A 17452-nucleotide genomic window follows, 5' to 3' on the forward strand; every position below is an offset into this window, starting at 1 on the left:
GTACATAATTATGGTCATTTTTGACCTCCCCCCCCCAAAAAAAAATGTCCATGGGCTTAATCAACTTACCCAAAGCCTCTCTTTATCTTTTGATAGTCAAATCATTCTCTTGTGAAACATCTATTACACTACCACCCTTGTTGATGTGTTTCTGAAATTACTAACCACTCTAACTTTTCAAATGACTTGATGTGTATTTCCAGAAGTTACTCAACATCACTGTTTCTGCATGAATCTTGCCTCTTTTGCAAACTTTGCTATTTTGCTTCCAGTACACTTACATTGTATTTGTGTTGCATTAAAGAGGTTTTGAAACCTCCCACAAGCAGTGTGGGACTAACTTCCAAAAACGTTGATTTAATGAAAGATGCTGCATATAAGCAAGGAGGGAGAGGTTTTTTTGGGGGGAAGGGTGTTTTAAAATGGCCAATTCATGAATATTTTCAGGTTATGATGACTTTTACATCCCATGTGACCTTGAAACTGTGGGAAGTTGGATAATCAGGCCTTCCTGGGTAGAATTATTGCCATCCCCTGATGAAGAGCTGTGTCATGACCCACACATCCCTGGCATGATCCTTTCCAGCATGTTTGTTCATGCTGTCCCCTGGCTTTGCCAGAACAGCTTTTCATATCAGTATCATTTGATCTTCTGCTTCCACATAATCAGTTCCTAATGGCAGGCCAGACATAGGGAAGGGGGAAAAGATCTTTCATGCTTCCTCAGCCCCGAATCAGCACAATCATCTTTTAACTAGCAAGGATTTTAAAAGTATGGCCCTTGTAATTTTCCCCTACTGGAGGATGGGTGCAGTTTGGAACAATGGAAGATGGAAGATAATATGTGTTGATGTTCTGAATTTCACATGTGGAGTCCTGTTTCCTGATCATCATTGACCCTGTGCACTGATTTTATCATTTGAGATGTTGTCTTTGATCTAATAGGAGAATGATAATAAAAACAGGAACAGCTAGCATCTATTCAACACTACTCCAAGGACCTTGCTTATGTGATCTCATTAAAGCTTCATAATACCCCTAAAGTGCCCATTTTACAGATGAGGACACTAGGTCTCTGTCACTTAAGTGCCTGAGAACATTGTGTGATGGAGTAGATATCTGGTAAGAGTGAGATGAATCTCATTGCTACCTGCTGAGGTACCAAGATTACCAGTATGAGTCACCACAGTGGGCATGTTGGAAATTCAGAAATCTGGGTGTTTTCTGACTCCAGAAATGGAGCAAATGGAATGAATAATGGTGGATAATCAGAGATATGCAGAGGAACTACAGAATTGATTTGAAGTGAATCGTAGTGGATTAAAATGGGGAATTTAGGGCTTATCAGTAGAAATGAATGTTTGAAGTCAGAGAACTCATAGGAATGTGTACTGGTTACCAAGTGCAGATCGGATTAAATGGAGGGGGAGGAAACTGGAGAATGTCTACATTTCTGCATTTCACTAGATAATAAGCATGACGTAAGCCAAGAACTCAATTGGTGTTTAACAAATGAAGGCGAGAGGCCCAGCTGAGGCTGGACTGAGCGTGAACCATACTCAATGGCCTTGGCATGGCCCCCTGCCTTGATGATAATATAATGATAACAAGCACATTCAAATAAATTAAATAGTGCACAGCACCCGCTCCAACTTGCTCTGCCTGGGGGGATGGAGTTTGAAGAGTGTAATAAGGGTTTGAGTCCCAGACAAAACATGTGGTCAAGAGGGAAAGAATCTGTGTTTAAAATATCGCGTTTCCATTGTTTTCTCACTGACTTGGTTGCACTTAATGCCAACAGTTGAAGTAGTTACATGTTGTCTTGCCTATCCTACCAGTTGGCATTGCTTCTTGCAAGGGTCTTGCTCTGGATGTGACAGAGCTCTCCTGAGACCCTGTGTAAGCAGGTTCTCGTGGTTGAGATTGGCTCACCTGGAAGAGTTCGGCCAGGAAAAGGGAAAATGAGTGTAGAGCTAGAGTTAAACGCAAGTGTTTAAACTGAGGATCCAACATCGCTTGGCTAGAGAGGGGAAAAGGAAGTGAAGAAATCACACAGAAATCATTATTTTCCATAGCACCTAGACTAGTTCTAGACTAGTTCTAGAAACTGGTGAGGAGTTTAAAAACATGTCTTGATTGATTTAAATTTGAAGCTGAAAAGTTTCTTAAAGACACATACCCTCTATAATGCATCTGAAAAAATAAACATGTATCTTCAACTTCTTATTGTTCAGACATTTGACATAGATGTGAAACTTTTGATGCATATTCTAAATAATTGAATTCAAGCAGGTGTATTATTTGTACCACCATGTCCTTTCCCTGCTTGTGATGAACACGGGACACCTGTGTTCTGACTGTCTCACTAGGTGCTTTGGTATGAATGCATGGGCTGCCAACTGGAGGTCAAGTCAAAAATTAAATATTTTTAATGTCAAAAATTAAATCTTTTTTTTTTACTAATTTTATTTCATTTGTTTTGTAACTATTGTTTATTTTCCAATAAATTTGAAAACTGTGGCAGGCAGAACAACTCAGTAAATCTTGTCCTCTTCCCAGCTCTGCCATTAGAAAGCTGTGCGGCCTTAAGGAAGTCACTAAGCCCTTCTAGATCTAATTTTTCTTAAATTGTAAACTTATAAGATTGTGCTAAATAGAATTTTTAAACGACTACTTTTTAAGAGAATTTTTATGTTCACAGTAAATTTAAAAGGGAGTAAAGAGATTTCCTGTATTCTTCTTGCTTCCACACATGCATTGTCTCTCTCACTATCAGCCTCCCCCACCAGAGTGGAATATTTGTTAGAGTTGATGAGTGTACATTGACACATTTCAATTATCCAAAGTTCATAGTTTACCTTGGGGTTTACTCTTGGTGATAATGATATTGTTATGGTAAGTATATTGAATGTAATTTGCACAGGAATTTTGCACAGAAGAAGAGGCAGGAAGATAATCTAAATGAAGTCAGGTGTAGCCATGAATGCTTCCTTAGGAGCAATCCCTCAGGCTGAAAGGACAAAGGAAAGAGGTCTGTAATCACCTGCAAGTTAGGGCCTTCTAGAACAATGGAGAATGATGCCAATGATGTTGCCTTATAGGAGTGATAACATACAGGAGACACTGCAAGTGACAGGACAAGGGAGTGTTTGAGAGAGAGGGAGAAGGAAAGAAAATGAAAATGAGAGAAGGGATGGAGAGGGAGAAGGAGAGAGACTTACCTTCTCCCTGCCCTCTAATCTTTCACCCCAGCCTGCCCTTGGCCAGACCTATGAGGTAGTCAGTCAGCTGTCAAAGGAGCTTAGGAAATATAATTGCTGGAGTGAATAGGCAAATGATTGCATCATTCATTTGCAAATGGAAAGCCGGTGGTGGGGATTTGGGAGGCTTGGGGTCATAATGAGAAAAGATGGATATACACGGAGATAGCAGCATAAGCCAGAACGCCAGGGCAAAGAACAGCATGGGCTATGCACAGAATCTCCATCCGTATCATTGAAGTTTCCAGTGTAAGTCAGAGATTGGTAGGAGCTGAACAGCATGCTTGGCTCTATGTAACTGGTGGAGGAACTGACCAACTGTTCTGTAGGCAGTGGGAAGACACTGAAGCGTTTTCAGTAGCAAAGTGGCAAGGCCATTTTTACGTTTTAAGTCACTTGGAGAGTTGTATAGACTAAGTATTTTTGAAGAAGCAAAAATGTATTAGTTTCCTTGTCTTTAGTCTTTTCCTTCTCAAATTAATTCCAGAAAAAAACAAACAAACAAACAACCCAATGAGAAGCTATAATAAGAAAATGGTAGGAAAGATGAAAGGCTAAAAATTTAAGTGACAGAATGATTAAATTTGCAGGGGAGGGAAAAAGGGGCCAGGGATAATACCCAAGTCTGTGACCTTAGCTGAGTGGAGAATGATGGTGTGGCCAAGTAAGGTTAAGTTTGAGCTGGGCAGACTATGGGCATCCAGGTGGAAATGTGCAGGAGCAGATGGATATCTGCACATATAGGGGTCAGTGGCTGAGTGAGAAGAGTACTAGACCAAGACTTTTGATCTATAGGGAGGAAAAAAATAACAGAGGCTTAAAAGAAAGAGAGAAAGAATGTGAGACAGCACCTGGTACTGTTGGACTTAGTGGTAGGAGCTAATCTTGTTCTAAATAATTTTCAGAGGAAAAGAAGTAGAAACAAAACTGTGGTGGGTTAAGAAGTAAAACGAGACAGAAAAGTGGCAACAGTGAATATAGATGCCTCCTTCGGATGAGAGGGAGGAAAAAGATGTGGTGGGTTTTATTTGTAGGGTTGATGTAGGTTGTCGGTTGTTTGGGGTCAGGTGCAAAAAGCCAGAGATGGGTTTAATCTTTAAAGGATAGAATAGAGATAGAGACCAAGGGGCTCAGGGATGGACTCTGGCCTGGAGAAGGTTTGGGGAATTTTCCATAGCTGCTTGCCAAGTAACCTAGCTTATGCTGCAGACAGTGTGTTTAGAATTTCAGCCTTCGGCAAAGAGCCCATGTAGCACCTTCCAGTTACAAGCAGAAAGCACCTCTATGACTGTCTGTGTGATTTTAGGAAATAAATACAAAAACTAGCAATTGTATATAATACCTTGCAATCTTCAGACTGGGTTCACAATTTCATTTGCCTCTATGATCACCTCGTAGCTGTGTGTGTAAACATAAACATATACATGCCTACAAACATATATGTCCATATGTCATGTATATGTGTGTTCATATGTATATACACACACTTGTATATACTTGCACATACACATATATGACTCTATAATATGTCATCGTCTGGGGAACCCGAGGTCAGAGCAGATATGGCTCGACAAACCTTTCACAGTCCACATATGATTTAACCTCCGTCTCCTGGCTTCAGATTCCTAGGGGCAGACTTTGTCACTCTTATAGTTTGGCCTAGAGAGTGCCATGTAGGCACTACTCCCTCCACGTTGCTTCCTGGTTCACCAGGCCTTTCAGCCTCAGACATCCGGAGTCTCTGCTCTGGCACCTCTGGTGTGGGAAGAGCTCAGTGGTTTCCCTGTGCACCATAAAGCCACTCCTCCTCTTCTGGAAGCTTCTCCCCTCCTAACCTCCTGTGTTCTGACTTAGAGGCTTCCCCAACTTCTTACTCACAGAGCTTCTCCAAGTAGGCTCTTCCTTACCTCGTACTGGGCTCCACATACTTGGAGGCTTTAAGGCTTGATTCGCAAATTCCCTCATTATTCTCTGCTACCCAGTTACTGCCAGTGTTTTGATTTAGTGTTTCTCCCCATTCCTTCTCAAGGCCCTGCCAACCTACTGCTCTTGGGGGCCACAGAAACCTGTGAGACTCCTGTTTCAATCACATACCAACTGGAACCCACTGGGCAAGTGACTCAACCGTATTGAAACCAGTAATACCTCCTAGGCTACTGTGTGGGTTTCAGGAGAGAATGTATGTGAAGGGTCCAGCTCAGTGCCAGGCTTAATCAGTCATAGCTCCCCCTACCAGAGTGGCCTGGAGCTCGTATGCATGTTTCCCAGCACTGAGCACACTAATATAATTAGCAACACTAGTAGATCTAAAAGGCAGTTACCATTTAATTGCTGGGGCCCCAGCCAGCCTGGCGTTCCTCTTCATTCCTAATTTGGAGCTGGGGGTGTTCAGTCCTACCCTGGCTGGTCACAAAATCACTGCCTTAGAGAGAATTGAAAATAACTTCAGGCAGCCATTGATTACGAGATAAAAGATTTGGTGATTCCCTCCATTTTGTTCTATATAAAAATACCAGTTTGCTCCTGGCCAGGGAACACATCAGATAATTTTAAGCAACATCTTTCTTTGAAACATTCTTAGTAAATCGCCCAGCTTGGTCAGACCAGCCTGCTCTCAAGAAGGCACACCCTCCCCCAGATGCTCTATACTGATCTTCATTAAAATAAATTAGTGCCCTTCTATAGATTCAGAATCAAGTTTCAGGCATCTCTTCTTAAAAGACATTTACTTATATTACATACTCAATTTAAAGGAGTAAATGCCCTTCCCACGGGCTGCAAAGTTTGTTTATCTTTGCGCTACTGTGAGAACCTGATGCCCAAAGGAAGCCCTGTGCTTTATTTCTCCTCGGCCAACCCAGCGTGGCATGAAGTAACAGCAGCCTCTAATCAGGAGGAACCCCAAGAACTTTAAGATTTTGAATCCGCAGCCTTCCTATAAGAACAGCACATGTGCGTTTGAGGGGGCCTGGATCGCCCTCAGCCACGCGGAAAGCATTTACATCTGAACCACTTTACATGTGATTGGGACTTAAAGCAAATTCTAAATAACTTCAGCAGTTTGCCATTTGGAAAACAGCCTGGGCCATATACATTTTCCCTTAGTTCTTTTTCTGTTAAATCTTATGCCAAAGTAAATGGAAGCTGTGGAGAACCTTTGAACTCCTCGGTTCTCAAACGACTTCAGTGAAGTTGGATTGGCAGAGCCTATGTTCAGTGTCCCAAGGCAGATTTTTTTCCTTCCTCCTGGAAGCGTACACATGACCATTGCCTTCCTCAGCGGAGGATGCAGCATTGCCTCCCGGGCCCTCGGGCGCTGGGCCCTGCTGAGAAGTGGCTTTCTGCTGTCAGGGGCTCAGCAATTGCACCCAGGTTTCTTGTTACCTCTGCTGCACAATTCAGTCAGCTTTGCTTTTCCCTGCCCCTTTGTTTCAAGAGAGCCTTGAAAGCCAGAGGTCTGAAGAGTTCAGTGCCATCTCTTCCCGCTGGTTAGGGCAAGTGGTTTACCTTCTCCAAGCTTCGGTTTCCTTCCCTGTGAACTGAAGACTAAAAATAGTCCCACCCATATGAGTCCCTTTCTTGTCGGAATGTTTTATTTTTGTACTCACGACCAGACAATTTATTACACCGTATTATTCATTACTTATTAATTTTTAATAAATAACTATTTAGGTAGACCTTATAATAAGTGACATAAATAACACATGCATTATACATCACTGTGTTCTTACAGCTAGACCATGTGCCTCTTGAAGGCAGGGACAATGGCTTCCACTCCTGTGTGTCATTCTTAGAGTCCAGTGTCTTGCTGAGCACAAGATAGATGCTCAGCAGGCAACCAATTGAGTGCAGTCTTACAAAGATAACTCTGTAGCCCTACTTTGCCATAGTTAACAAAAGTATTATCCATCAATCAAGCCAGTATTCACGACAATTATTTTTACTTCCCTTACATTTTAATGTATGTTATTTCTAAACCCTATAGGGGAAAAAATAACATATATTGTACACTTTTGCCCTAATGCAAAGGAACATATTATATGCTTGCTGATCCTCTGAAAAATGAATGTTTATGTAAGCCTTTTTGGGGGGAGGTAGGGAGGGTTTGCAAAACATTTTTTTTTACCCTTTTAGCCCTGAGAAGTCAGTATTACTTGCCATAAATTGTTTGGGCATATTTGAGAAATAGCATCACACAGGCAATTTCTTACTTCATTCTGCTTATGGGGGCAGGAAGGGGGCTCCTGAAAACAGTCTTTCTCTGTTTCAAGTAAGGCATCTTGAACTGTGTGCAGAATGTTTAAAGATCTTTCCAAGACCCATCGTGTGTGTTATTATCATTGGAGGAGGAGGGAGATGACTAATTGCTATCCAAAAACATGCATGACATGTATATTATAAACCTAAGGACTCACTTCTCAAAAGTTTATTATGGCCTCTGTATGTTGAGTGTACAAATTGTAAGTCATTAGAGGAAGATCAAGAATAGTCAACAGAAAATCCACCATCTGACAGTGTATGTGGAGGAGCTGTGAGGAAGAACTGGTGGTTTGGGAATCAGTCGTACCTGGCTTTGATTCCTGTGTCCATTACTCATTACCTTTGAGCAATCTACTTTTCCTCTCTGGTTTTCTGTTTCCTCACCAGTGAATTGAAAATGATATTAAGGATTATGTAAGGTTAACTTTATAAAGCCAAACATCAACATAGTGTCTGGCTCACATTGGTGTTAAATGATAGCCAATATGAGCATTATTATTGTCTTATTCCTATTACTATCTTATTGTTATTATTATTATCATTAGAAACTTAGCCTTTTTGACTGACTACAGTTGACACCAAGGTAATCAATATTTTTTCTGAAAGAAAAATGTGGTGTCAGGTCTCTGAAATGATTTCCTGTCTTAGTAGCCAATGAGGGATCAAGGGTTTAATAGGAAATGTTAGCCCCCCCAGGCTCATCCTCCCCAATGGAATTGTGGGGCCCAGCCTTTTTAGCTGCTAACACTGCCATAAACCTCTTACACTGCCCTTACTTAAAGGGTTGGTGGGTGCCAAATACTGATCTTACCCTTATGTAGATAAAATACCAGCTAATTTTTTATAACTCTAATCTTTTTTTTTTCTAGGCCAATGTCCTAGTAAAACAACTGTCCTTTCCCTCAAAAGCCCTGATTTGTAGCATTTGCTCAGTTCCATGGTGTAAATATTCCAAGCACACCCAATTTCAAACTCCTAACTGCAGAAGTTACTGACTGCAGAGTTGGAAAGAGATGTGCACAATTGCTCAAGTCGGTGCAAGCTGACTCCAGTACACCACTGGGTGGACTGAAGCATGTGTTGTGACAGTATAGGATAGGATGATTGACAGCAAAAGTTATGAATAGAGGGAAAGTAGCTTGTCCCCAGAATGGATCATTATGACATGCTTGGCCAAGAGAATTCATACAAAAAATGAGTTAATGTCAGATGACTTGAGCAATACCATTTTTCTGTTCTTGGTCTGTACTCTCCAATCATACTAAGGATAGAAATCTTTTGCTAGCCTCTGGTGTCCTTGGGGTGGTAAGAGTCTCCTTAATCGATTTCTTCCTTTATTTCTCCCTTTGTGTCCTTCTCTACTGCCTCCCCAAGTAGTTTCTATCCTCTTTTTTGTAACACTCACAATCGCTTGAGATGACCAGAACAGGTAAGAGTATTCATACTTTCCAAAAGTGGTAGAGAAACTAGAAAACTACTGGACTTGTTAAATCTCTATCCTATTATTACTGTCATTGGTAATTTGCAATGTTTTGGGTTATTTGGAAATCTTCATTGTTATTCAGACACACTCACTTTACTTTTTTTCATGAGCAAAAAGGGTCACTTTAGCCACTGACCACTTTTCCTTCGCTGTCACAAATTTATTTTTATTCTCTCCCTCATGGTTGTTGAAAACCCTATGACACTCATCTAGGAAATTGCATTACAGTGTTATAAACACATTTCTGAGAACTTTTAATTAAGTGATGATACCTAAAACTTTCTCATCACAGTTAAGTCCTCAGAGAAGATAAAACAGAATCCTCTTGGAAAGCTGTTCTGTTTTCAGCAGCTCATCACTGGAGCAATCTCTAACAGACCATCTTTGAACTCTTAGGGTGACACCAGTTGATGATTTTGTCAACATACAGTGGATTTAAAAAAACACAGTTCTTCTCACTGAAAACCTCTTACAAGTTATTGGAATGCCTAATGGCTTAAATTGAAGAGAAGACCTTTGAGATCACCGATTCGCCAGTTACCATGAAGCCATCTACAGACGTGCTTGAGATCATCGCTTGTGCCACCCTCATCCTCATGAGCTTGGTTGAAAACATGTGTGTATTTTACCAGGAAATGCATCACTGGGCATTTACAAACATCCTTTTTTTCTGATTTTTCAGTCTTATATTTGTCCAACTCATTAAAAACTTAGTGGTGAACATCATGAAAATTGTTTATTCTTCTGGTTTCATGTTGGATTCAGCTGGCTGCAAGGTTCTGCACTTCGCGGCAGCCCTGATGACTCACTGGCCATCTGGCTCATGTTACACTTTGCATTGCTCTACCTCCAGAAGCTTCACCAAAGTGTCCACCCCTTGAGGGAGGCTCAAAACCTGGACTGTCAAAAGCATTCCTTGAAGGTGGTTGCTGCACTTTGGGTGGCTGGTGTGGCTGTGTACATCCCAGTGTTAATTTATACTGGAAAATCAGAATACTCGAATGCAGGGAATGGTCCATACCCCTGGTCCTGTAACAGAATTTACTTGGATTGCCTAACTGACTTTGGAAGCAAGCAGGTAGAGTTTTACTATGGGAAAGCATTTTTAACTCTGATTGATATGCTTCCTTTAGCCATTTTAGTCTTTGTCTGTTTCAGGATGTCATGTCTCCTTTCGGAAAGAAAGAAGATGACATATGGCGACATGTGGATTAGAGAGGATGACTCAGAAATTCTTAGAGGGGCCAAGTTCAGTATTTTATTAATGTGGCTGATTGCTCCACTTTGGATTTCTCACTTTATCTTCATCTGTTTCTTAAAAGACTTGGCAGCCTGTGTCTTTTAGCCAGCTGTTTTCATAGCCCTCTCTTCAGGCTTCTCTACTTTCAGTCCTTTCCTGCTTATGTTGGTGAATTACAAAGTGAAGTTGGTGTCTTTCTGTGGTGCTAGAGAGGAAAAGCCTACACCAGAGCCTGCAAATGTTATTCTTTCTCCATATGCTAATTAAAAAAACTTGGTTTTAATTTATGGGAAATGAGCCCCATCATTGGAAAGTGCAGCTAAAGTTTCCATGGCTCCCATCAGTGGACCATTTCTGAAAGGTGGGGCGGGAAGATGATTGACTCCTCCACCAAAAATAGGCTTCTGAGGGAAATTGTGTAAGAAGAAGATACATGAACACAGATAGTCATCACAGCATTTGCTGTTTAGGACAACACTAAGATTGTTCAGTAGAACGTATACAATGATTAAATGATCACAGTCTGGATATGAACTCAATGTAAACAACATTATTAAGTGTTTACTCTGTGCAAGGTATTGTGTTAAAAATGGCACAAACTGTTGGTCCCACTTCCTAGCTGAATTCCTACAGATACTCAACAGTAACCTTGTGTTTTCCTCTTAGGTTTTTCTTGAAATGCTTTGCCACATTGGAAATGCATTATTTAAGTATGCAATGTGCAGTTTTTATGCTGTTAATCATACTATCTCATACAAAATAGAAGTGTATTTTATTTATTTTCCTTCTTTTAAGTGTCTTTAGTAAATTAGGGCTAGATAAAAGCATTGGATTAAAGAATTAGTGTTTGCTAAATGACAATCTCAGTGTATGCATAGATGTGCCAGTATTGTTATTACAGACATTAAGCCCACCATGCTTGCTTAATCACCTAAATATCAAACTATACTCATCTTCAGGAAAAAAGGGACCCTTATTTTATAGGGAGTTTATTCCCTCTTTTGGTTATTAAATTGGAACATTTTAATGGAAGGAATTGATAAAATCTTAATCTGATTTCTGGATTTGGATTCAATAAAAATAAACACATCCTATATATTTTAAAAAATGCCTAATATACAAATAGACCAAACTGCAGAACGACCGGTTGAATGACCAGTTGCTATGATGCACACTGACCACCAGGGGGCAGACGCTCAATGCAGGAGCTACCCTCAGCCCGCAGGTCCCAGGCCAGCCAAGGCAGGTGCCAGCAGGGGGCCACCCCCATTGCCCCACTGTTAGCCCCACAGATCAGTTCTGATCCTGGCCAGGCCTAAAGACCCTACCCATGCACTAATTTCATGCATTGGGCTTCTAGTTATAATTATAATTGAAAATACATTGGCAAGATTTTATTTTTCACAGCTAATATAGGCATTTGAACTGCTCTAGATTCATTGACTATCTTAAATATCTTATGATGCATGCATGTTGTGTAAGCATTGAATTTTAAGCTAATTGTTATTAGATTCTTGCATTTTTCTATTTTCCTCCTTTATTAGCACACATGAGATTTGTTATATTGTTATATTGTAGTTCTGATGAATGGATATCCCTACATTGAGATTCTTGCTCTAAAAAGGCTGCATATAAAATTATAAACCTGGATCTCATTAACAGGAGAAACTTAGAAAATATTTGCTGCGATGAAGTACTATGGAGAAAGGAAATTTTAAAGTAACCAAGGCCCAAATTTTGTAGGGTTTTTACTCCAATGTCTGTCCCTTGTATAGTACTGGAAATTAAGCACGCATGTGTGTGCGCACTCACACACACACACACACACACACACACACGAGACCTTCTGAGGTTTCTGGGTGGTCTTCATGGGAAATGCTTGGTGAAGTCCACTGAGGCAGTTTAATCAGAAGGGCACTAGGCATGGATCCTGCATAATGAAGTTACCATCTGTGGAGATGGGAGATGTGGGGAAGAGGTCACCATCTTTTTTTTTTTTTTGAGGTCACCATCTTTTAATTAAGTGCAGATGTGGCCAGGGTTGGGACAAGTCATCGATCTTAAATAGCAGTTCTCAAATGTGGTTCCGGGACCCGCAGAACCAACATCACCTGGAAACTTGTTAGAAATGTACATCCTCAGGGTCCAACCCAGATCCACTGAATCAGAAACTCTTGGAGTTGGACCCAGCAATCTGTTTTAATAAGCCTTTGGGATGATTCTCATGCATGCTGAACTTTGAGCACCACTGGTTTGGTGTTGCCCAGAAGTTTAGTCCTCGCAAACGCTGAGACGTATGAGAGTGAAGCCAAGACAACTGACTCTTGATCTGGGTAGTCTTTAATGCTCCCCGTGCATTTTGCTGTTATGTCTACTCAGCTCTAAAATGGGAATCAGGATTGTCATCTGTACTCCATACATTCTCAATAATAATTGCCAAACAAATCCACTGTAGAAATCAAGCAATCTTTGCAAAATCAGGAGTAAAGCATGACCACTTCAGGTGTGCCAAAAATTTGGAACTTGGATTTGGATAGTTTCCTGTACATGACTGTGTAAGGGATCCAGTTCCCAAGTTATTCCATAGTTCCTTTCCAGAAGCCTGTGCAAGACACAGTTGGCTTAAGCCCAGGCTCAACTTCCTAGTGCTAAAAATGTTTCCTTTTTCTTCCCAGATAGTTTCTTTTTGTTTGGACGGCATCAGGTCATAGTTTTGTCCTTGTGGAATCAATAAGTTTCATCTATAACAGAGAGTAAATCATATTCTCATTGAATGAACATTTCAGTTTTCTTTTTAAAAGTATTTTCTCTCTCCCTCTTCCCTCCTTCTCTTCCCTCCCCTCCCTTAACCTCCATATTTTATTCACATTCCTGGTAGGATCAGGATGGCTGATGACTTAGGATAAGGGAAGTTCAGCCGAGAATGTCACTGCAGCACCCTGGAGAGGGGTTGACGTGGATTAGTACTGTCCTGAGATTCTGGTTTTGATTCAGGGGTGTTCCTACTGCCATCTCAGACCGCACAGAATCTTTGAGTTAGAAGGTAACCTATTCCTCCTTCCCAATGCGTGATCCTCTTTTTCCTCCCCCTACGGATCCCTCCAGACCTCTATATGAACGGGTTCTTAGTGGGGTGATGGTGATCTCATAAAGCTGCCACCCCATATCAGCCCATTCCAGGTGTCATTAGTAGGAAGTCTTTGCTGCGTTTGCATCCCTAAAATTTCTTCTAAGGTCTATCCTTGAAGGCAAATTCTCCTTTCATCTGATGGCTCTTTAGATCCTTAGAGCGCAAGAAGAGTGCTTTTGTCTCTGCAAGTTAGATGTTTCCTTAGCTGTGCCACATGAGATAGTTTTCCAAACACAGCCTGTCTTGACTTCCTTTCTGTCTTAGGACATTCCAATTTACCTGTGGCCTTCTTAAGAAGTGGCATCTAGAACTGAACACAGTATATTTTATCTTGTGTTTATGTGTATGTTTATAAAAATTTTTTTTCTGTTGTACATTCTTTTTACCTTTCTTGTGCAGCTACTGTGAGCATGGATATTTTTCCTCCTTTCCAAAAATAATTTTAAATATGAAATCCACTTTTAATCTCACACACACACACAAATTCAGAAGTATCTCTACCTCTAGGCTTAAAATGTAATACTTTCAACAATAATAATAAATTTAAAAAAATAAGGTTTTTTTCAAGCTCTGAACTTCTAGTATAAGTTGGTTCATGCTCAGTATTGAGATTTTAGAAATAATTAAATAACCCCCAAATCGTTTGCAAGTATTTTAAACTACAAGCTAGGGCTGCAAACTCCAAAAAGGCCAACCGCTATAGGGATTTGTCAGAGCAGTCCTGACCTCTAGAATGGGTTTTCCAGTACAAAATGTAAGAAAAGATTGTCATAATCAGATTTTCTCTTAAGATGACTTTTAAGTGTTAAATGATTTGGCTATGGAATATAATGTTCCAGAGACTAGTTCAGTGATATCTGTGGGCAAGGTATGTTAGAGACATAGAGGTCTATACACGTTTCTGTCATGATGATGATCACTTCTACCATTTTTATTTAGTCTCTGCCAGAGAGAGGAAAGAGCAATTCATTTGGAGTTACAGTTGGTAAACACCAAAAGCAATACAATGCAGGGCTGAGGATGTCTCTGGAATTCTGACCTCTATGACTTAAAGACATGCCCACATTTCAGAGAAATCTGGCCGGGGGCGATGAATCAGAAGAGCTCTGGACTTGTTATTGGGCATGGGTTGTCTGAGCTGATGTTGCCCCTACTTGGTGTAGTGCACAACCTTGGCCAAACATTTCTGAGCTTTGCCATCTGTAAAATAGTTAGAATATGATTGCAGAAGGCAATACAGAGTTGTAATAAAGTCAAATTTAAAATATAGTGAAGGTGATTTTAAAAAATGTTTAACACAGGTAAGGTATTACTTTACCATTGCAGTTTTGCATGCTGAAATAAGGGAGAAAAGCAAATTTAACATCGGAACTCCTGGCTGTGTCTGTGAGGCAATTATAGAACCTCTCTGAGCCTTGGTTTCCCCACGAAAGACATTATAAAGGTATTTGTGTCCCAGGGTCTTTGTGAAACATAAATAAGAGATTATATGTAAAAGCACACAGATCCAGACCCTAGTGCAAAGTTTTGCTTCATGAATGTTTCTGTGGGTGTTCAAACAGAAAATATAATACCCCTTCCCCAGGAGCTGGTTCAGGCTCAATACATTACATTGAAGTCTCCTGTTTGATAGCAAACATGCACTTGTATTTTCTCCAAACTTGCCAGAAAATTTGATATTCCAAGAAGATGTGCTGTGTTTACACTCTGGTTTTGGAAATACTCCCCCAACCACCCCTGCTTATCACCCCAGCGTGGCTCTCACAATTCAAGACACCCTTTTTGTAGATAAAAAGAGCAGTAGAGGCTAAATCAGTGTTATTCATCTTTCTGGAAATTCTATTTCAGAATTCTCACCTCTGGGCCTTTGCGCATGCTGTAACCATTACCAAACTCAAGGGATTCACTGCTTGGGGTGTTCTAGTCAAGAACGAGACGTGGTTGTCATTAGGTAGTTTTATTTACTTGCAGCAAGAAAGCTCCGTCTCCCCGAAGGGAGGCTTAGCCATTGCTTATGTACACTATTTGGTTAATTACATGTTGATTTCTTCTTGGCAGTGGCTAAACTTACCAGGTTGGGTTCTGGTCAAGCTCATCAGGTTACAGCTGCATCTGCAAAATACTGTGCTGCCTTTTAACATAGCAAGACTAGCGTTTACTAGTAGTAAGAACTGCCCAGACCTTGAGACCTTTGTCCTAGCATCACTACTATCTGGAACACTTCCTTCTGCCCCTACAACTCCCTCTCCATCCACACTCTCATCCTCCAGCTTTCAGCTTAGATTTCACATCTACTAGGCAGACTTCCCTCATTGCCAAGGTCTAGGTTAGGTGTCTCAGACTCCTGTGCCTTTATTGGTTTAAGCAAGGACTGCATGATATTGTAATGGCTTGTTTTCTTGTCTGTCTCCCTTGTACTGTATGCCCTGTACAGCGTGGAGAGTAGTGTACGTCTCCTGCAGCATGTGCACTCAGGAATATTCCATAAGTGAGGAAGTGGGTGAAATCTGACCAGCTTGTGCTTTCCCTCTGGGTCCCCCTGTGTGCTTCTTGGCTCTCCTTTCGTTGCCTCTTTCCAGTAGAAGTTTCTTGCCTCTATCATTTTTCTGCTTCAGGACTAGACATTTAGCGACTGCCATGCTTCTGGCCACTGTTAAATCAGAGAGTGAAAGAAACTGAATCTAACATTTGGAATGAGATGCTTCCTTGCCAGCCAAGCTACTGAGCCAACTGGGGACAACATTTCATATATTACACTTTTTTCCACCCAAGTATTCCAGGACTTAGTTTGTGATTTTTTTAGAAAAGCTCTTGCTATATTAAAGAAAGTTCGGTATCTTCTGTGCAGGCTTTCAAACTGAAAATTTATCCCAATAAAAATGTGGCTCTGTGTGTGTGTGTGGGGGGGGGGGGGTATAGGGAACTACTCTGTTTCCCCAAGTATTGGCGAATTAGAGAGTAAAGAGAGAAGTTGCAATAGAAATCAGTTGAGGTTACCTCATCACCGAATGCACTCTGCTCATTTATTTTGACAAGCCTTAACTGACTTTTAATTGTCGGGCCACCTAGTTTACTGGTAAATGTGGCAACAGCGACTTTGGCAAAAGAGGAGAAATCTGTGTAACACGAGCCTTCAGAACGAGACCGTGCTGACTCCTTGTAAAACGGAGTGAGGCAATTCATGCTAAGAAGAATTTCATTCGAGCCATTTATGTGATATGTGACTGTAGTCACAATCAGTAAGCCCCTTTTTTGTGAGCCAAGCACACCAGAGCATGTATGCTAAAGGCGTGTCGTTTCTCAAAGAAATTTTGTTGGCCACGCCAAGGTTTTTCCAGTGATGCCGCCATTCCCCAACAGATTTTTGGAAGTCTCCGCTTAGAATTATTTTCAGTCAATTTTCAAGTCACAACCAAAACAATTTTTAAAACATCACCTGAATATCAGACTAGTAGAGGGGGAGGCTATTTTTTAAATTGCTTGTCTGATTTTTATTATCCAGTAGGACTCATAGTTGCTTTGAGCTCTTTCCCAAATTGAATCTTCCCTTAAAGGAAGCTTTTGGGCCATCATTGAGGCCACTCACGGGAAGGTGGCATGGTGTTGATAGACCCATTAAGGCTGAGGAGCCCCTCCCACATACTTTAACAAGCACTGGAGGGACTTCTGTTCTTGGCAGTTTATCAGAACTCAGTGGAGTAGGAAAAACCCTGCAGACATTGAGTATAGTTGATGCTGCTTATTTTATTCTTTGTTTTCTCGAGCCAAGCATCAATTTGGAGTTTGGGTAAAGTTTCTCCCAGTCCTTTGGACACATCAAAAGAAGGGGGGAGGGGGCAATGTGTCACCAGCAGAATCTGCACAATATGCAGGTCCCACCACCTAGCCCTGTGTCTGCACGTTCCTACAAACTTTCCTACCCAAATTGGTAGAGCTGAAACATTGGAAAATATTTCCTTTACTTTTTTTTAGTCTCATCCCCTGCCCAATCTCCATCTTCACCTCTATCCCCTAATGAAAATGTTAAACACACAGCATACCTGCCTTATTGAATGACAAATTCAAAATTGCCGGTATCA

At 40.9% G+C, this 17452-nt stretch overlaps 1 protein-coding gene and 1 pseudogene across 2 annotated transcripts in view; both read left to right on the top strand.

Annotated features, from left to right (window-relative positions):
- The window catches only part of SNCAIP (synuclein alpha interacting protein), a 141448-nt gene that overhangs the window by 51680 nt on the left and 72316 nt on the right, over nt 1-17452 (top strand). The window lies entirely within an intron of this gene.
- LOC308518523 lies at nt 9546-10510 on the top strand (annotated as a pseudogene). Its single transcript has one exon. The product of its transcript is annotated as an uncharacterized misc_RNA (transcript).

Source organism: Myotis nattereri (assembly GCF_964212035.1).
Source record: "Myotis nattereri genome assembly, chromosome: 4".
NCBI classification, from domain to species: Eukaryota; Metazoa; Chordata; class Mammalia; order Chiroptera; family Vespertilionidae; genus Myotis; species Myotis nattereri.